A 21,508-nucleotide genomic window follows, 5' to 3' on the forward strand; every position below is an offset into this window, starting at 1 on the left:
ATTATAAAGGGTTATTTCAATATTTTCCTTTTGTAGAGATTTGTATTTTTGTCCCAAGATATAGTCTATTATTAGAAAGGGTTCTGTGTGCTTCTGAGTAGACTCCTTTGGTATTTGAGTATTATATTCTACAGATAAACTGTTTAATCCATTTGGTCAATTATGCCCATTAATTCTGATGTTTCTCTGTTTATTTTTTGTTCTAATATCTTATATGTTGGAGAAGTCAAGGAATTGATGTCATCTACTGTTCATGGATTAATATTAATGTGCATTGTTAGATCCAATACTACAATTTTATGAACTTAGCTGTACAAGATTTTTGGCTCATCTCTATAGTAATATAGAGTAGTAATGACTTCTTAGTTATTAGCACAGATTAGTTTTAGTTTGCAGTCTATTCTGTCAGATATTAGGATAGCAACACTGCTTGCTATAGATTTGAGTACTTTTTCCCATCCTTTTACTTGAAGGGCAGGTATATCTTTTTAAAATTAAAATGAGTTTCGTGTAGACAGCATATAGAGAGCTTGTGTTTCTCAATTTATTCAGTCCGTTTATGTCTTCTGATTGTGTAATTAAGGGCATTAATAGCTAAAGTTATTATTGAAATGTATGTATGTTAACTGTGGTCATTGTGTTGTTGATTTTTGGTGGTTGTGTTTGTGTTCTCAGTGGTATTTTTTATTTTAATAATTATGGCTTTGTATTTCATTTCACAGCCTTTTAGCTTTGCTCATTCCTCTCTTTAGCCAGAAACAATGCTTTCTGCATTTTATTTAGATTTGGTTTTTGTAGATATATAAAAATTTAGGCTGTTCATATTATGGAAAGTTTAATGCACTTTCTTTGTTTTGTTTGCTTAGTATTTTTAGATAACATGTCATGGGGATTTTCTTTTCTAGTCTTGTCTATCTGGTGTTCTGCATACTTCGTCTCGGTTTGGGGAAGTTTTCTTCTATGATGATCTGGTCTATGTTATTGCCTTGAGATTCTTCTCCTTTATCTATGCCTATAATTCAATAATTTTTTATGATGTCCTATCTTTTTTGTATGTTCCTTCTTCATGGGCTTTTTAAAAATTTTCATATTCTTTGCTTATTTGGTCTAGATCCTCCATTCTATCTTCAAGTTCTGATAGTCTGTCTTCTGCTTGATTCATTCCACCATGAGCTTGTCAGTTGAATTACTGGGTTTTTCAAATCCATGCTCACTGAGGTTGAGTTCTCTTCAATGTTTTTATCTCTTTATTGAATCCTGTTCTCAAGTCCTAGATTTTTTTTTATTGATTTTTATTGAGCTTTACATTTTCTTTGCTCCTCTCCCTGCCTCTTCCCTTCCCCCTTGAAACCTCCCCCAAGGTCCCCATGCTTTTAATTTACTCAGGAGATCTTGAAATTTTTACTTCCCATGTAGACTAGATGTATGTCTCTGTCTTAGTATCCTTATTGTTGTCTAAGTTGTCTGAGATTGTGGTTTGTAGGCTGATTTTCTTTGCTTTATGTTTAAAAACCACCTATGAGTGAGTACATGTGATAATTGTCATTCTATGTCTGGGTTACCTCACTCAAAATAATGTATTCTAGCTCCATCCATTTTCCTGCAAAATTCTAGATGTTGTTATTTTTTCTTCAGTTCTCCATTGTGCAAATGTACCACATTTTCCTTATGATGACAACTTATACTGGAGAGGTTGTGGGGAAAAGGGAACACTTCTGCATTGCTTGTGGGAATGCAAGTTGGTACAACCCCTTTGAATGTGGAGATTTCTCAGAAAATTAGGAAACAACCTTCCTCAAGACCCAGTAATACCACTTTTGGGTATATATCCAAAGGATGCTCAGTTGTGCCACAAGGACATGTGCTCAACTGTGTTCATAGCACCTTTGTTTGTCATAGCCAGAACCTGGAAACAAGCTAAATGCCCCTTGACTGAAGAATGGATAAGAAAAATGTGGTATATTTACACAGTGGAGTACTACACAGCAGAAAAAAATGACATCTTGGATTTTCTTCATCATTTCTATCAGTATTTTGTTTGTGTCTCCTTAGTTATCACTCAGGTGTATAGTTTCTTTAATTTTCTTTCTCAGTAGTTTCATTGATTTGCTTCTTTCAAGTATTCTTTTAAATTCTTTGATGATGTTTGTGATTATTCTTTTAAATTATGTGTCCTGGAGTTCATCTAGGTTATTCTAATTGGCAAGCATTTCTATGGGAGTGGTAGGCCTTGGAAAGAGGACACTGACTTGCTTTTTCGTGTTGCTTGCAGTTTTGTAATTGATGCTGGGCATATGCAATTTTTTGTTAGTTCTAAGACTGTTATAGACAGAGCAGCTAGGACAAAAGAGAGGGTGGATAGATGTCTAGATATTGGAAATGGTTTGGGTGGGATGAAGTCAAGTAGACAGGGGAGCCCAGACTAGGCCAGGACACTGAAGAAGGAGCAGGGATAGATCTGGAGACAGGAAAGGTACATGAATCTGGAGGAGGGTCAGGGAGAATTGCTTTCTGAGTAGAGATGTTGGTTGAGGTGCAGAAGCTACCCGTGGGTGGTTGCAGGCATCAGAGGGCATTGGATAGGGTACAAGAAGGGAGTGGACAGAATAAACTGGGGCACTAGATGTGGAATCCTTACTGGTTGGGTAGAAGACCTGATGGGGAGGGTTAGGGATATTCACTGGGCTCAAACCTAGGGAAGGATGTGAAAGAACTCTTTGGGTGGAGAGGTTGGACTCTGCCCAGAAGGGAGCCATGACTAGTGGTAGGTAGGTCTAGACAAAACCTCGAGGTTTGTTGTGGTGAATTTGTACTGAGACAAGACTGGGACACTACATGTGGGTCATTGGCTAGACCTGGCAGCTTAAGGGGAAGGTCTGGGTGGGGAAGAGCAGGGAGACTTGCAGGGCTATTCCCTGGAGAGCACTGCAGAAATCTGACTGGGTGGAGAGGTTGAACAGAGCACAGAAGAGATCTGAAAGTGTTCTCTCCTTTACCCTATTTCTCCTCCAGTACTCCGCACCTTGGTTTGTGTCTCTGCCAACTTCTACTACTCTTGGCTACATTTCTTCCTCTGTTCGCCTCCCATTTTCAGTTCCCCATAATCATTTCTTTCCTCCTGCTTCATGGGATCTTTTGTTCTCCCTGTTGCATTTTAAATTTCATCTTTATGAGATCTAAAATTTGAATCTCTGTTCCTGATCTGTCTCCTACTCTCCGGTTTCAGTATCTAGTTATAGACTGACAACTTCACCTGCATGCTATGATTCATCTTGAATCCACTTAAATATCTCAAACCCAGCTGATCGTCTCATCCCAAACCTGACAAGTTCAAGTTTGTTCTTGCCCACTGGAACAAATCCAGAAGTTAAAATTCACTTGACATTTGTTGAATTGGTGAGTGAACATTATTTTAAATAAAACCCTCATGGTTTCTATCATTCTGCTGCAATAATGGCATCCCAATTATTACCCTGCAATTATTTTTAGCCACTTATTTTTCCTCACTATTCAAAGTTATTATCATGGGAGAAGACAGTAAGAGATTTACTATTATTTCGCTTTTGTTTGATTGACTTCCTAGGTTTGACTATCTCTGTCATATTTGATTTCTCATGCACCTTATTTATTGAATGAGTTTCAGTTCACTTCAGGGTTTTCCAATATTTTGACACTGCAAATTGTGGTCTAAAAATATTTAGCTATATAGCTTCTATGTAGACCCCCATGAAGCACAAAGAAGAGCTTCATCTATAGCTATCCTGGGATATATATGTGCACTGATGTGTGTAGAATTTATATGTGTACATTTGGAATGGACTTCCATGATTAATAGGGCTGAGAAGTACCAAGGTCTATATTTAGAAAGTGAAAGTCCAAGGAGAACCTATGGTGTGAAGTCCAAGGATAGAAGCTTGAGACCCAGATGAGCTAACTGTGAGTTCTAGTAGCAACCTAAAGACAAGAGAACAACAATGCCTTGCCTTGTAGGCAGGGAGACAGAATGAGTAGAGCGTGGAGAGAGTGGGAGGAAAGAAGAAGGGAGAGGGGAAGAGAGAGAATCAAAATGAATCTCCCTTATTTCTCTTTTGCTTCCATGTAGTCCTTCAGCTGTTTGGATGGAGTGCGCTCACACACGGCACACCATCTGCTTTACTCAAGCTACTGATTTAAATGTTTCTCTCCTCCTCAGAACTCACACATGGCCAGAATCGTGTTTATAAAAATATGTGGACCTCATGGCCCCCATGTAGTTGGCAGAATTAACTCTCCTAGTGAACAATGTTAGGGCAAGGTAGGAAATAACCCCAAATGCTATTAATTTATTTTATTTTATTTTTATTTTTATTTGGATTTTTGAGACAGGGTTTATCCGTAGCTTTTTGGTTCCTGTCCTGGAACTAGCTCTTGTAGACCAGGCTGGCCTCGAACTCACAGAGATCCGCCTGCCTCTGCCTCCCGAGTCCTGGGATTAAAGGCGTGCGCCACCACCGCCCAGCTCATTTATTTTATTATAGTAGTCTCATTGTACCATACTCAATTTCTTCCTTCCTTTGTTGATGGATAGCCACTTGATTCCATTTTTAAAACTACAATTATGAAAGGCTCTGCCACAGTCTACCTTGCTAAGCCTCTTCTCTCATTGTGAACACTTACATTCTTTGTGTTGAAGCTTACCCTTGGGTCACAGCTGCATATGTAGTTCTCTGTCATACAAGTAGCATGGCTATTGCATGACCTGCATCCTATGAAGATCAACTCTGACTTCAAGATGGCAGATGAGATACTACATCTGGGAGACCAAGAGATTGGATGAAAGGAAGTTAGAATAACCAAACATCAATAGAGAAATACTACTTGGTCAAATTTTCTCTTCAAAGAAGGCAGCTCTCCACCCCACCCCAACTGCAACCAGCAACCCAGAAAGTGCTAGGTCCCCTTAGCACTTGGAAGTGTGGAACACAGAAAGCTGTGTGCACAGCAGGAGAAGAGGACGGTGGGAGCTGAAGTTGAGAGATTTGAAATACCCTTTTCTCCCTTTCCTTGCCATGGCCCAGACAAGCAAAGAGAAGGGGGTCACAAAAAGCTCAAGGTAGATCATAGATCATGGTGTGTAATATCCTGACAACAAAAGACCTCAATCAGCACAGAGAATAGATATAGCATCAAAGTATATATAATAAGGGAATTTGAAGATGAGAGATTTTTGATATCCATCCAGCCTCCTATAGCCAGGGCAAGCTGTGGGAGAACAAGATTGCAAGAAGTTTGTGGTAAAGCTTGCTGTAGTTTCCTGATGGACTGATGACAGAGGAACACAGTTGTGCTGACCGACTATCCAACTACACTCCCTGAGAGCCTTTGTCCAGATTGTCCTCCGCACACCACCAGACCCACACGCACAAGGGTGTGGAGTTTTAATTTGCAACCTTATGGGGAAGAGGCAGGAAAAGTCTGTCAAGCATTGCTTTTTAACCATAGCCATCCTCTGTGGAAAAAGCACTGATTTCACTTGTTTGAATGACTGAGACTGATTCAAACTGAGACTAATGAAGCTTCACCCCCCTGTGAAGATGAATGGAAAAAAAGGAAAAGAAAAACCAAAGAGTGGAAGAAGGCATATCTGACTATCCAGGTAGGAACACTGGCCCAGGATGGAAACATTCTACTTCTTTGTATTGCTCATTCAAATCGCTGTAAATGTAATTTAACGTTTTGGGTTTTGCAGTATTGGCACGTTTGTACTTAAACCATTCTGTTGTTCATCTTCATTAACATCTCTGGGGAAATGGCTCAGTGTGTAAAGTCCTTGCCATGAAAGCAGAAGAACCTGAACTTTGGTCCTCCTGACTCACATTAAGAAGGCTGGATGTAGTAGCACACATCGGAGATTCCAGCATTTTTAGCGGTGAGCTAGGAGGCAGAGACAAAAGGATTCCTAGAAGCTCAGGGACCATAGCAGAGGCAATGAACAACAGTAGATAAAGCAGAAGGCACGTGCCAATACCTAATACCTGGGATTGTTCTCTGACCTCCACATGTATGCCCTCACACACACTGAACATACACCCACAGATACACGTACAGCACACACCTGCACAAAGATTTAAACCAAAGCTTGTATCTCACTGGAAATGGTCTTTATTTCATTCCATTCTCTAAACCTAATATATAATATTTCCTCTACTTTTCATACCTATTTTTCACATTTCCTCTTTCCCATTACTTTCTCACTTCCCTATTTAAATATGGATAAGCCTAGTCCTAGAATTAGAATAAACTTCATTCTCCTTAGCCAGCACCATAATGCTGCTTGCTGTCTGTGAACCACACGGAGAAGTGCCCTTGTCTTTTCCTGCAGTTAACACTGGCATGCTGTCAATCACTGTAGTTGTTACTATTGTCAGCTTTTTCTCTGAACATAATAAACCCATGGAAGATCAGATCAGAGGGAGAAGCCACGTTAATGAGAAAGTCAATGCCTAATGGTAAGAAACCCACCTGCCTACTTATAAAAAAATCCCTGAAGGACTCCAGAGGTCCAGACAATTGGTATATATTTAAGCTAAATATCCAATTCTCAGACTCCTGCATATATTTGGGAAAATTTACTTAAGTCATGTTTTTCAAAAAATTCATTAAATTTGCTACTCAGTGCCTCCCCCTCAAGCCAGATTGGAAAAAAAAATCACTATTTTCATTGGATACACTCCCGATTTCATCTGGGAACCTCCAGTGCTTTGGAGCTGAGAATTTCAGACCCATAAGAAGCTTCAGAAATCATTTTAATTCAAACTTCTTATTTTACTGTCCTCCCAAAGCCCGGGCTACACAGGGGACTTCTCCACAGTCACACAGCTGTCTGATGGCAGGGCTGGCAACATCATCGATGGAATTTGGCTGCTGTTCTTTAGAGATATTTTTTATTACAAAAGAAATTTTAGCAGACTTAGGCTAAATGAAGCTCTGAATATATAATTAGAATAGCAGTTATTGGGTTACTTTTTTAGTGACAGGAATGTATTTGCTAAATTTTAAAATAATAGATAAAATACCCAGTATTTAGATCAGAGATGGGCTTCAGGGTGGTCCCTTGGAATGTAATAGTGTGTTGTACTTATTCCTCTTTGATAAGGATACAGTTTTCATCCGTTTCTCAAGTCTATGGGTTGGAAAAGACTGAGAACCAAAACTTGCAGCTTTCTTATGATTGGCTGGAAGTAAAATCCAGTATCCACAGATTTAATGACGTCAGCTGATTGGTGCCTACTCACTCAGTGGAACTTTGTCAGAGGCTGTGGGTGCTGAGAGAATGATGCAGCATCCTTGGAGAAGGGCTCTTCCGTGTTCTGTTTGGGAAGGCTGGTTATACCATTTAGCTGCTAATTGATAAAGCAATAGGTTACATTATCTGATTTCACTTCAGTCTTTTGCCGGCCAAAAATCACTGTATCCTACTGGGATAGAAACTGGAACCACTGTAGAAGAAACCTCATCCTATTATTTGTAGAGATTTGTACCTGGAATCAATGAGAAACATCCCGTCTCAATTCTGCAAAACTCAGCTGTGACTCCAACATAAGGGGCCATGTCTTATACAGTTCTGCAGGTATCAATGTAATATCTAACAGAATATCAGTATTTATGTCTGAATCATTGTTCTGTGGATTCTTTTCCCCCCAATAACAAAATTTGATCTGCCAGATATTGAAGTTGAATCTGTGGAGCCTGTCCTCTCTGGGTGATGCACAGTAACCAGAGGTTTCCTGATGTGATCAATAGGTATGGTTATAACAGGGTGTAAAATGCTCACTGTCCCTGATCAGGTTTATGGGAAAGGAGTAAAGCAGGTCAGAGAGAAGATGACTCTATCGGACAGAACTGGCCAGGCACAAACCTTGGACCCTTAGGGACTCAGGCTTCTTGATAGCCCAGAAGAGTGATCACCCAGTCAGTTCCCACAATAGCCGCCAGCTGGCGCTGCTCCCACCCTGCCACCATCCCTAACATGTGATCTACTGGGCAAATGAAATCTCCTTGCTCCATTTCCAAGGCACCGCACCTCAACCAGCATTCCAAATTCTTAAAACAGAAAAGACATTCAAATGGTTGTGTACAGAATGCTGCCCTGCATCTTTCTGTCTCAAAGAGAGCAGATTTCTCCACAGGACCCTGTCCCCACTCCATGCTCTTGAACAATTTCTGTGCCAACATGAAGAGGAGGCGTCCCAGACCCATAAGCGCTCTTGGCTCTGAGGGATTGCTGCAGCGGTGTCAGGGCGCAGGGTAGGCGAGACACTGCAGACTCCAGGCTGCATGGCCCAGATCCTAGCATCTCCTCCCACAGGCCAGCTTACTTCGTCAGGGAAAACAACAGCATTTTTACTCCTGACCAAGTTGCATCATCTCTTGCTTTCCTCTTCTTTCTTGCTGCCTCCTCTATCATGATTGCCAGTCGATCAAGGTCAGCCTTGACCTGCTCTGTCTTCCCAGTCGAATGCATCTTCATGTAACATTCTTCTGCTTTCTGCTCCTCGATTTTTTTTCTCCTCTCCTTGAAATATCCTTTGGCCCATCCAGGCCCAGTTACATAACCTTCTTGGTTGTCAGAGCCTTTCCCCATTTTTTTTTTTGCCTTTGCTGGTACTCATCATTCTCATCTTCACGTTTGGGGGGTGACCTAAAGCTCCAGCTCTGCCTACTTATTGTCCACCTTCTTTGTTGGCCTTCTACTTTTAAACCTGCAGCTGGACATCAATCTCCTCAGGGCTTATATACTGCCTCACCTGGTCTTTATGGTCTTCCTTTCTACCTTTAGATGCCTCCTTTAGGCATCTCAGCGCCAGCATCCACAGTGCCTTGAACTCAAGGATTCTATCTTAATGTCTCCCATAAAAATCTGTTGACTTTCCCTTACAGATAATTGACTTCTTTCTGGATAGGCTACAGCAGATAATGACTTGAATGTTTCACCAGAAGGGCTATTCAGTGAGCAAAAGAAAACTGCGCATTTCATTTGTAACTATACCGAGAATAACATTTTAAAAATCAAATCTACAGTGCCAGTAGCTGTCAGCTTGTTTGGGTGGCAAAGTATTCAAAATTGCTACTTTTAAGAAAGTAACAAAAATAACATCAAAACCTAAATACTTACAAAGCTCTTTACTGTTGCTAAGAAAGAAAATAAACTACAATGAAAGAATAGAAGGAGAGCAAATACAGGTTTCATAACCAGAGTTCATGAAATTGTAAAGCATTTTCTCAGAGGGAAAGTAACATTTTTCTTTGTCATTAAGGATAGAAAGTATGTAGTATAGAAAGTCAAATCTCTTCCTAGCTTTTAGTGAAAGTACCTTCTCCAGGTAACCATTAGACTTATAATGATGTTATAGTTAATTTTGAATAGACACATCTTACCTGGAGATGCATTGGGGATATTTAAAGGAAAAAATCCTTGGATCGCCTAACTCCATAGCACCTTAGGGAAATCTCCTAGGCTGGCCATTCTTGTGGCTTGGAAGTTTAGTACATGGGTAGGACTATTGATTGATTTTCTTCCTGGGCAACTTGAATAACACTTTCATATTCGAAGAGACAAAGCTGCTCAATCCCTCCTAGTCCTGTGAAACGGGTGGCGTCTTCAGCAATAGGGTCTTAAGTTCAGGTTCTGAAGATAGCCAAGAGAAACAGCAATGGGAGTCTCTTCAACTCCCAGCAAGAGACTAGAAGTGAGCTTTCTCCTGCTTGAAATTGGGGATTTTGTTAGATGGTATCTTGGGAAATTATCACTCCAGGTGGGTTTACTTAAAAAGCACCATATGTATGTGTGTGTGATATACATATGTATGTATATATACACACACACACACATATATCATATATATGGAATTCCTTAAGTAAACATGAAAATGTTTTTTTAAGCATCCTCGATGTTATTTATCTCTCCTCTTTCCCTCTTTATTATTTAATCTCTGCCTTCCCAGCTAATCGCCCACCTCCATTTTCCCCATGTTCCACCTTCATAGCATCTGTGTCCTTGTGTCTCCCTCTGTGGAGTTCCTGTCCCTTGGTCCCTTTTCCTTTCCTTGTATCTGTGGTCACTGCAGACTATATACTTATATTAAAGATTCAGAGCTTGGATCGACAAATAAGAGAGAACATGTGGTATTTGTCTAAGTCTGGGTTAGCCAGACTCAATATAATATTTTCTGTTCCCATTTGCAGCACACCATGGCCCCTGTCTGCGCTCTAAGTGCTAGAACTCAGTTTGCGAGCTTCAGGCAAGGGGCTGGAGGTTGAGGAAACACACACAGAGACAGACCGACACACAGACCTTCCAACACTGTACCAAAAGTCCCTCTTTATTAGCACCATGTAGGCTTAAATACACTGCAGTCAATGGCCAACAGGTGAAAATCCCACCTGCTGATCCTCTAAGCTAGGCACAGCTTCTTGGAACTTTAATTAGAAGGTTCTAGGAGGGAAGAGCAGCTGAAGGCCAGGACTCATTCCCAACACCCATTAATTTACTTTCAAGTTTTAAGATATTTATTTTTCCTTAAAGCTAAATAGAATTCCATGTGTGTATGCATACCACAGTCTTAGCATCATTTTTCAGTTGAAGGACATCTAGGTTGTTCCCATTTCCAAGGTATTATGGATAGAGCAGCAATGAACAAGTATCAGTGGAATGGGCCTTAAGTTCTCTGGGCATACACCAAGGTCTCATATAGCGGAGTATATACTTTCTGCTTTTGGGGATTTCTCCGTACTGATGTCTAGAGTGTTATACTCATTTGCATTCACTCCAATAGTGAAGGAGGCCCCCCCTTTTCATGTCCTCTCTCTCCAGCATTGTTCTTTTTTAAATTTTTTGTTGACTTTATTGAGCTCTACATTTTTCTCTGCTACCCTCCCTGACTCTCAATTCTCTCCCATGGTCCCTGTGCTCCCAATTTACTCAGGAGATCTTGTCCTTTTCTACTTCCCATGTAGATTAGATCCATGTATGTCTGTCTTAGGGTCCTCATTGTTGTCTAGGTTCTCTGGGATTGTGATTTGTAGGCTGTTTTTTTTTCTTTATGTCTAAAAGCCACTTATGAGTGAGTACATACGATATTTATCTTTCTGGGTCACCTCACTCTAAATGATGTTTTCTAGATCCATCCATTTGCCTGCAAATTTCAAAATGTCATTATTTTTTCTGCAGTGTAGTACTCCATTGTGTAAATGTACCACATTTTTCTTACCCATTCTTGGTTGAGGGACATTTAAGTTGTTTCCAGGTTCTGGCTCTGACAAACAATGCTGCTATAATCAGAGTTGAGCACATGTTCTTATGGTATGATTGAGCATCCTTTGAGTATATACTCACAAGTTGTATTCCTGATTGTAGCTGTTCTGACTGGAACAAGGCGAAGTCACAAAGAAGCTTTAATTTGCTTTTCCTCAATTGCTGAGGATGTTGAACACTGTAGCTTTTCTTTCCTCTTTCCTCCTTCTACCTTTTGACTTCATCATTCTTCAATGTTATAAATATAGTGCTTTTGTCAACACTGTTGTAAAGGGAAGAACAGAGTGTGGGGAGACCAGTAAAGAGAGTAATGCACCCTTCCAGGGTGGGCTGTGTTGTACTTGGAATTGTTGGTGATATTTTTTCCTAGATCATGAAAAGTGCAGCTGTAATTACCAGGAAGGAAAGGCAGCTCCTGTTCAAGAGGCATAAATTCATATGCCTTCAGGGGCAGACAAGTCATCTAAATATGCAAAATGGAGGGTGTAGGTGGAATATTAAAAGGGCCTGTGGCAAACTGGAGAGAATGTGCCCGTTTAAAGCCACTCAAGTTCAAAATAATTTCCTAAAAGCCCTTCTGTCCAAATAAGCAAAAATCTGCATATAGAATATGGTTTTAATTTCAACCTATGGTAGTGGGCATCCTAAACTGTGTATTTGAGGATAAGAAGAAGCCATAGATGGGATATTGGGACAAAGGTGAGAGGCAGCTGTTCCCAGCAGTGGAACCCCCAGTAGAAAGGATTTTTATAATTACACGCTGAAGAACCTTCTGTGTCAGTAGAAGCAAATTGAAGTTTATCTTGGGTGGAGTAACACAATCAAGTTTTTGTTGTTGTTATTGTTGGGTAATTTATCCCAATTGGAAAATCAGAGTAGGTTTGATGCCAAGAGTTGGAGACACATAATGTACAAGTCCAGGTGAGTTCAATGAAGTCTAAAGAAAGGTATCTCTAAGAAAGTAGCATGGCAACAGCAAAAGCCTTCTGATGTGAAATAAAACCATGTTAGTGGAATTGCTTCAAAGGATGATGAAAGAAATGTTTAATACCTAGTGCTAAATGGGCAAATACCTGACATGTTGACCATGACAGGGACTGGTGTTGGAGACCCCTGGTCCCTCCCCTTTTCCATTATCACCGCCTCAGGGTCAGAAGTCTGGATGAGCAAGCATGTGACTGAATTCTTCCTAGGCTGATTTCTCTTCTGCAGAAGACAGGCTCTAATTCAGAGAGAACTCTGCCATTTCCTCTTGACTTTTTTTCATCCACATGGACCATATATGCTGTAAGCATTTGCTTTTATTCAAAGAGAAAAGAAAAACTAAAAAGAAAGATACGTATGTAGGCATAAATATTACTCAGTATTAAAATCAAAACAAAACCCAAACCCACCAATACGTCTTATAGTTAGCCAGAATCGGTTACATTGCTACCATAGCAACCCTCAAAGGACACGTTGACAACCCCCCTACCCATTCCCTCCCAAACCCATATACCTGACAGTCATCCTCCTAGTGAGGCTGTCTCTTCCACTACACCCACTAAGCGAAGATCCAAAGCAAAGAGGCAGAAAATAACATCTTCTACCAATCTGCTTGTCATTTAGAAAAAGCTCACTGTATAAATGTCATGGAAACAAGCTGTTCTTGCAGAAAGAAGAGAGGAAAGCCCTTCCCTCACTTGATTCCCTTTCAATTTTAATCTTCCCAATCAAAGGGTAACACAAAGCAAATGTTAAGTGTTTGAAAGCAAATATCTGTGAAGATTGGCCATGATGTGGTTCAGCTACATTCAACCTGCTAGTAGGTTCCAAGTAGCAGAATCAAGCTCTTTAGTGAAGGCAGCGACCTGTCCAAAACGATGCCCAGAGAACGAAAGCCCAGAATGGTAAGGCAGTGAGTATTTTTCTTCTAATCAGGACTTTGAATCCTTAATAAATTACCATCTCAAAGGCTAACAAAATTCTGTTTAACACACATTCAAAGGCACGTAATGTATATAGTTCAATGTGGTGCTATCGATGAAATTGAGCAATACCCAGATGAAGCCCTGCTCTCCGTTACAAATCAGAGGTCTGTGTGTTCTTAGCTGAAGCATGTAGGATGGTGTCAGAGAATTCTATGGAGGCAATCCGAAAGCCTACATACAAGTGAAGGCTGTAGAGAAAGTGGTATTCGAATTGAGCCTCAGAGAAGAAGTAATCTTCTCACAACAGAATGAGAAGGGGAGGGGAAGCACATTCTAGAGAATGAACTAAATTATCATAGAAGTGGTGGTCAGCCACTTACACTGTAGCAGAGTCAGAGATCAGTCACTGAGGTAGAGTGGAGGAGAAGGGCAGGCAGTGAATGAATCCAATGTTTAGCCACAATAGGAAGACTTGCCATCAAGTATGCTGCGAGAGGGCAGGACAGCTCCTTCTGGGAGAAATACCTTTAAGATTGTGTGTGAGGTTTCTGGCAGACAATTTGCAGCATGCACGGGAGGACGTCCAGAATGATGGCTGTGCCGGTGAACCTGATGTACCATGCAGGTAATTTCTAGCTAGTGCAGTCTCCGCCATGCAAATTAGACCATCCAAATAAGAGTTCTGCAGTGGCCAGTTCAGTCTTCTGGCTCTTAGACATTACAGTTCTGTGGTATCAGATTCCAATTGTTCCAAGGCTACAAGAATTCCCCAATGGGAACCAACTCCGTTTTCTGGTCTCTTTTTATGGCTTCCCTTTATCATAAATGAAAGCAAGAGTATTATGATACCCATGAACTGCAAATATTTGGCTCAAATTCATGGAAATATTTAACACCAGCACAGTCCCTTTTGGTCTGTCATGGACACTGAGATATGCCAGTGGTCTATCTCCCTAGCCATTTTCTGTACATCATTGTTTGCTGGCTCACTGGAGGATGTGAGGCAACAGGGCAAGGAACTGATGTGACATGTATGTTTGGGTTGACCTAGACAAACATGCCTACCACAGAGATTAGATGGGTCATGGAGAAACTACAGAGTAACGACAGAGCCTTTGGAAGAAAAACTTCCTGAAAGTAAGAAGCTGTGCAAGATTAGTTCAGCATAGCTTGTCTTAGGTCAGAGAAACATGAAAGATCAGAGACCACAGGGCTCTATCTGTAGAATGGAGGCAATTGCCAAAATTTATGGCTTCCTAAGTGACTCCAGAGATACAGAGAGCAGATAGGTTCCCACTTCATTTTTTTTTCTGCTAAAGAGATAGCCCCTGTGATGAGGAGAGCTTTTATAAATTAGCCAGAATTCTGTTTATGTAGCCCGAAGCCAGGAAGAGAGAGACTGGTGCATGAACGTGGAAGTCCTCCAAGGCCAAAGAGAGATCCCTGAAGGGACATAGTGTAGGGCCAGAAGCTGCCTAGTGGAAGGGCTGTAAAGCTAGAGAATATGCATCTACTACTTGGATGTGCAAAACTGACAAAGTACATTTTCAGCCATGTAGAGAATTTAAGACAGATCTACACATGATTGTCAGATGCATTCTGTCACACAGTTGTTCTGATGACGCTGGGACCTGGGCAGAATAGCTTGGGCTACAAAGACACTGAGCTGCACAGAACAGAAAGACAATTTTGCAGCAGCCTAAGGAATGCATAAAGGTCTGAGCTGGGCAAATCGGAGGCTGTTGGAAAGGAGACAGTAGGAGTAAGGGCAAGGCCTAGAGCTGGTTTGGTAGGTCATTGTACATGAGGAAGAGAAAGGTAAAACTGACTACATTTTCAATTATGAAAGTTTAATATATAAGAAACCACAGTCAGACTTTAGAATCAGTTGATCCCGTGTGAACCCCAACTAGATACATGATTCAGGGAAATAAACTCACACTATATCATGCTCTGCCAATGAAAACAAGTTAAATACTGTGTGTTTTCTGTTTTCCTTGTTCCTGTAACAAAATACCAGATGAAACAGCTTCAAGGAGAGGAAGTTTATTCTTGCTTAGAGTTCCTGGGATCTCAGTTTGCCATAGTAGGGGACACAATGCTAAACAGTTTTTTCTGTGGTGGAAGGAAAGTGAAATAGTGGCTTATTTACTCGGTGGCAGTTAGTATACAGAGAGACGGGAACAAGGAGAACTGTGACCTCCAAAGACTCATTAGCCAGACCCCACTGCTCCTCAGCGCTCCACAGCTTTCAAAATGATGCCCCAAGCTGGGATCTGAGCCTTTGAAGCATGAGTCTCTGGGAAACAATTATATTCCAATCCCACAACATGCCTTCAAAGTCCATAGTCTTCCCAGAATGCAAAGTGTACTTAGTCCATCTTAGAGAGGTCCTATAGTCTTTTGCATATTGACTTTTGCTTATTCATGAGAATTTCATAGATAAATCTAATGAAGCATGGTCATAAACATTACCCCATTTCCTTCCATGAATTCTTCCGAGGCTTAACAGTTCTAATGTTCAAAATCCAAACTGTCTTTCGAGACTCAAGGCAACTTCTTCTCTGTGAACCTCTATCAAATGAAAAAGAAAGCTATGTGTTTCTGTATGCTATAGAACAGAATAAAGAAATCCCTTCCATTCCAAAGGGAATAACACGAGAGTAATGAGGAAAACATGAACCAAAGTGATACTGAAACTAGCTAAGACAAATGTTAAATTCTGTATCATTGTATCAGAAACATCGTGATACAGTCTGTACTCTAGAGGACTTTGTCTTCCCTGCCTCTGAATGAAAAAATAATTAAAAATAGACCTTGAGAGCTTGTTTAAAAGTTGTATCAGGGAACACAGTTACTCATATACCCTTGGCTGAAGACCGGTCCTCCCCTATTCCTGGAAGGTCACTTTCTTCGATTGAGTGAACTGCTTTGGGAGTTCACAAGCCACAGAGTGCCCAAGCCACACAACTATCATTCACATTCAGAGGGCCTAGTTCAGTCCTATTCAGGTTCCCCAGCTATCAATTGAGATTCAGTGAGCTCCTGCTAGCTCAGATCAGCTGTCTCTGTTGGTTTTCCCATAATGATCTTTGCTCATATAATCCCCCTACCTCTCTTTGACCGGACTTACCCTAGTACTTAGTTGTGGGTCACTACATCTGCTTCCATCAGTTACTGGATGAAGGTTCTACGATGACAATTAAGGTAGTCATCAATCTGATTACAGGGAAGCCAGTTCATACACCCTCTCCACTATTGCTAGGAATCATAGCTGAGGTCATCCTTCTGGATTCCTGGGAGTTTCCCTAGCACCAGATTCTCTCTAACTCTATAATCTTTCCTTCTATCCAGATAACTCTTTCCTTGATCTTCCTCTCTGTCCCTCTCCCAACTCAACCATCCTGTTCTATCATGTTCCCTACCCCCTCCCTTTTACCCTACCCCTGCACCCCAATTTATTCAGGAGATCTTATCTATTTCCTATTTCTAGGGGCATCCTTGTGTGTTTCTCTCAGTGCCTTTGTTACCAAACTTCTCAGGGTTTGGGGAGTGTAGCCTGGTTATCCTTTCTTTACGTTTAATATCCACTTATGAGTGAGTACATACTGTGTTTGTCTTTTTGGGTCTGCAGTACCTCATTCGGGATGATCTTTTCTAATTCCATCCATTTGCCTGCAAACTTCAAGATGTCATTGTTTTTACTGCTGAGTAGTACTCCATTGTGTAAATGTATCACATTTCCTTATCCATTCTTCAGATGAGGGGCATCTAGGTTGTTTCCAGGTTCTGGCTATTATGAATTAATGCTGCTATGAACATAGTTAGCTGAGACATCTGTAACCTATTGATCTCCAGATCGCTGATCTGGTGGGTTAGGCTGGTGTCCCCTTCCTCACTGCTCCATGTGGGACCAGGATTTATCCCTAGAGCATGAACTGGCTTTTTGGAGCCCTTTCCATATGGAGAGATACCTTTCTCAGTCTTGTTACAGGGGAGGGGCTTGGTCCTGCCTCACCTTGATATGCTAGACTTTGTAGACTTCCCATGGGAGGCCCTACCCTTTCTGAGAAATGGATGGGGGGTTGGGGTGGGGGAATGTGGGAGGGGGAACTGTAGTTGGTATGTAAAATGAGCAAAAACCTTTTAAATAAAAAATTTAAAAAAGAAATAAAAACGCAAAGGAACATGGCTGCTCCTAGTTATGGTGGAGGAGAACATTTATTATAGTTAAAAGGAGAGTGTAGCCAGAGACAAGGACATCTGTGAGAGTCTGGAGTGGACATGACCAGGCTAGCTGGGCCATGTGGGTAGAGGGGAAGGGAAAAGGAGAGGGGAGAGAGGAGAGCCATGTACAGCAGCAAGGAGGCCCGAAGGAGAGTGGATGAAAGAACCAGAGGAACAAAATGGTTGGATTGTACAGGAAGAGCTTCTGGGGAAAGAACTGGGTCTATGTGCCCTGTAACACATAGGGACTGAGGGATGCTTGGAGAACCTGGTGGCCACTTCTGCTTTGGTATGTCAAGTAGGCTCCTCAGATTTTTCATCCCAGGGTTCAAGACTCATCACCTCTATGGTGTTGTCTTTGTAGTAGAGCTAGTCTCTCTTGTGTGGTCTCCTTTGAGTATCTGTGGCTTTCCTCAGAATTTAGCCATGCTCCCGGCATTTCAAGGACGCCAATGTAGCTTGAGTCTCACCCGCCCAGCATCCTGTGCCATTCTGTTTGGGGTTTTTGTGTGGAATCCAACCATCTCTACACTGGCATCACAGGTTCCATGACTCTGTCACTCTTGCATTCTGCATGGCTATAAAACAATGCTTCAAATTCCTCTCCCCATTTACCACATGGATGATACCAAGTTCTGCTGCCAGTGTGAGATAGAACCAGAACCAATTGGACCATGACCACAGAAGACTGGGCACCTGGGCAGCTAAGGTTAGAAAAGCACTTCATTGTGAGGTCCTTTTCCAGCAGACTTTCTGGGACACTTTCCTTGTTTAGGTATCCTGCCTCCCCACCCCTGGCCCTCAGTCTCCTACCAAATGAAAATCTTTCAAAGGGCTTTGCATTTTCATATGCTGGGGTTCTTACAGCGAGGGGTCTCACTAGCAGGAAGCTTTCCTGTTATCCCAATGAAAATTCTGGTTTCTCTTTATTGGCATGAATCTCTTTAACGCTTTTGCCATGTTAGCATCACTATACCCATGATCCAAGGAAGCAAGATTTACCTCTGCACACCGTTTCAGGGAGGTTTCAATTCACAAAGCAGAGTGTCTCCATCCACGGAGTAGGAACATAAGGCAGTGACTTACTATTGTGGTAGCAGAGAGTAACAGAGAACCTAATTGGAACAAGACCTTCAAAGACCCGCCCCCCAGGGACCCACTTCTACAAGCCAGCATCCACTTTCTAACTGCTTCATAGCCTTTAAAATAGTGCTCCCATCTGGGGGCCAAGCATTGAAAACATGAGGCTATGGAATATATTTTAGACTAAAACTATAATAAACTACTTTCAACATACTAAAACATCATGAATAGTTACAAAACTACTTTGTTCATTGAAGAGAAGGTTAAAATTGTAGTGACATTTAAATTGGTCTTTATATTCCACCCAATCATGTGAAAGGATAAGATTTCTAGTTGGTAGTTTACTATAATTACCAATCAAATAATACATAGGAACAATAAAATTTGAAAAAATTCTGCATTCATCATAAGCAAATCATTTATATCTGATTTTAAAAAAAATGCTATTGTGTTTGTGCTGTGGTTGGTCAAATGAAGGCTAAATTCCACTTCCCTGTTCTAACTACTGCAAACCTTCTTTTATATAGCTGCTAAGATGTTTGGACTTTTTGACAAGCACATAATTGCAAACTTAAATGCAAATGTGGTCCCTGAAATCATTTCACAGTTCTCATTTTAGGATTATTCTCCAGAAAATCTTATGTGATGAGCAGAAATTTCAGTCTACACAACTATAATTTTGGTTAATTTGAGGTTCCGCAATGTCGTAGTTTACTTTCTGTTGCTATAACATAACACGTAAAACTGGCAAAATTATAAAGAAAAGAGGTTTCTGCCGGCTGACAGTTCTTGAGGCAGTCAGAGATTGGGCAGCCACACTGGAGGAGGACCTTATACTATGTCCCTATGGCAGAAAACTAGAAGAAAGGGTGGAACTCATGCAGAGACGGCAAACCATGAGGATCTGCCTTGCTTTATGATACTCTGTTCTCATGAGAAAGTCATTGGCCCATCCTCATAACCATCCTAACTCCTGACGTCTCCATTGCCTCCCAACACTGGTCCGCTGGGAATAAAATAAATTTCGAATGGGCAAACCATATTCAAATGCTAGCACTGTGGATTTAACTGGAGACCTGTTTTAGCTCCGAGACCTTGTGTATGTCTCAGAGACTGTCTCTTAAGGTCCTCATTCAGGCTGTACCCTGCTGATGAGATGCCTCATTTTTAACTGTTGCTTTTCCGGGGTTCTCTGCATCCTGAGCTACAGCCTCAAGACCCCCAGGCTTCCAAGCTTCTGGTACTCAGTCAAGTTCTCTGTCACACAGGAGATGTTGAGCTGCCTCTACGTTAATCTGGCTTCAGAAGCTTTGCTTGGGTCTGGCGCGTGGATCATTGTGCTCCTCCACTGCCAAAGCCTGGTGTGAAGAACACTGAGAGTGTGGCAGGCTATCTGCTCAGGCATCACATGCAAACATTTTGTCTGTACCTAAAGCATGACAGATGTGACAAATCCTTACAACTTGCCACTCCTCTGAAATCTTTGCAGGGATTGGGGAGACAAATCCTCTTCTTCCTTTTCCATACGTCTCATGGGTGCCATTTTTCCATGAGGCTTGTCACAAGAAGCACTAGATTGTAAGTCTCATTCTTAAGGGAATACAAATAGCTAATGTTATTTTTTTTTTAGTTTCCACCTGATTTCCTCCCCATAGATCTCGTAAGGGGCTTTAAGTTTTTTAAATAGTTAAAGTAAATGGGGATATAGGAGGTTATGAATATATTCTCATGTTTTGCGTTTTTCTTTTTGCATTAGTCAAGTGGTGACTATATATATATTTTTTTGTTTCAGATCCAAAAATCTGAGTGGCAAGAGTAGAATAACCTCTTAGGAGATATTGACCAGCGACATTCCCAGAGACCCCCTAAACAATTCTTGTCATTTTTCTTGATTACCCACCAAGAAAAAAATAAGAGCCAATTGCTGAAGACACAATATACAGAGAAACCTAATTGAAACTGATCTAGAAGCCTTTCCCCTGCTAGCCAATTTTCATAGTGCCAGAAAATATACTAGAAATTTCCAGGAGAGACAGGCATCAGTGGTATTACCCAGTTGTAAGCTATATGAACCTTACAATACCAACCTGCCAGGAAAGACATCCTCACTGCAATAGTGGCATGATTGTTATGGGGGACAAACATGAACTTTCTGATTGGGTTTGAGCCCATAATTAACAAGGGTGAGTTCATGCCTGAAAATATAAATTCAAGTAAAAAACCAGGAAGGAGGAGAACATAGGCTCCAGAGGGGAATTTACTACTGTTGTTTAGTGATATTGTTTTGTACCAAGTTGTCTTCTAAACACTTAAGCCTCTAATCACAGACAAATGCTACTCTCAGTCATAATCACAGAAAACTCTCATCACAATGACCACACAGATTAATGACTGTTCAAAGTACTGAGAATAAGTGATGGCTGAGTGTTCAGTCTTAAACAAATAGTTTTATTGGAATAGCTTTTAAGTAATAAAATTAAGTAACAAGGAATAATTATGTTGTAGAGATTGTGATAATTGATACCTATAATCCTGTGATGAGACATGAGGACCATGAGTTTAAGTCTAGCCTGAGTTAAAAGTAAGATCCTGTCACAAGAGGATATTCCCCACTTTCTATTCTGTTAGGTTATATTGAGGTCTTTGATCCACTTGGACTTGAGTTTTGTGCAGGGTGATAGATATGGATCTATTTCCAATCTTCTACATGCTGACATCCAGTCAGCCAGCATCATTTGTTGAAGCTGCTTTCTTTCCTCCATTGTATAATTTTGGCTTCTTAGTCAAAGATCAAGTGACCATATAGGTGTGTTGTTTTATGTCTAGGTCTTCAACTTGATTTTATTGATCAATGTGTCTGATTTTATGCCAACCCCATGCTGTTTTTATTATATAGTTCTGTAGTAGATATTGAGATCAGGAATGGTGATACCTGCAAAAGTTCTTTTACTGTGTAGGATTGTTTAGCTATCCTTTTTTGTTTGTTTATTTTTCC

At 40.9% G+C, this 21,508-nt stretch overlaps 1 pseudogene; it reads right to left on the reverse strand.

Annotated features, from left to right (window-relative positions):
• Positions 1–7,080: 7,080 nt before the first annotated feature.
• On the reverse strand, positions 7,081–8,849 carry LOC142848972 (28 kDa heat- and acid-stable phosphoprotein pseudogene; annotated as a pseudogene).
• Between the last annotated feature and the right edge of the window lie 12,659 nt (positions 8,850–21,508).

The sequence above is a fragment of the Microtus pennsylvanicus genome, chromosome 4 (genome assembly GCF_037038515.1).
Source record: "Microtus pennsylvanicus isolate mMicPen1 chromosome 4, mMicPen1.hap1, whole genome shotgun sequence".
NCBI classification, from domain to species: domain Eukaryota; kingdom Metazoa; phylum Chordata; class Mammalia; order Rodentia; family Cricetidae; genus Microtus; species Microtus pennsylvanicus.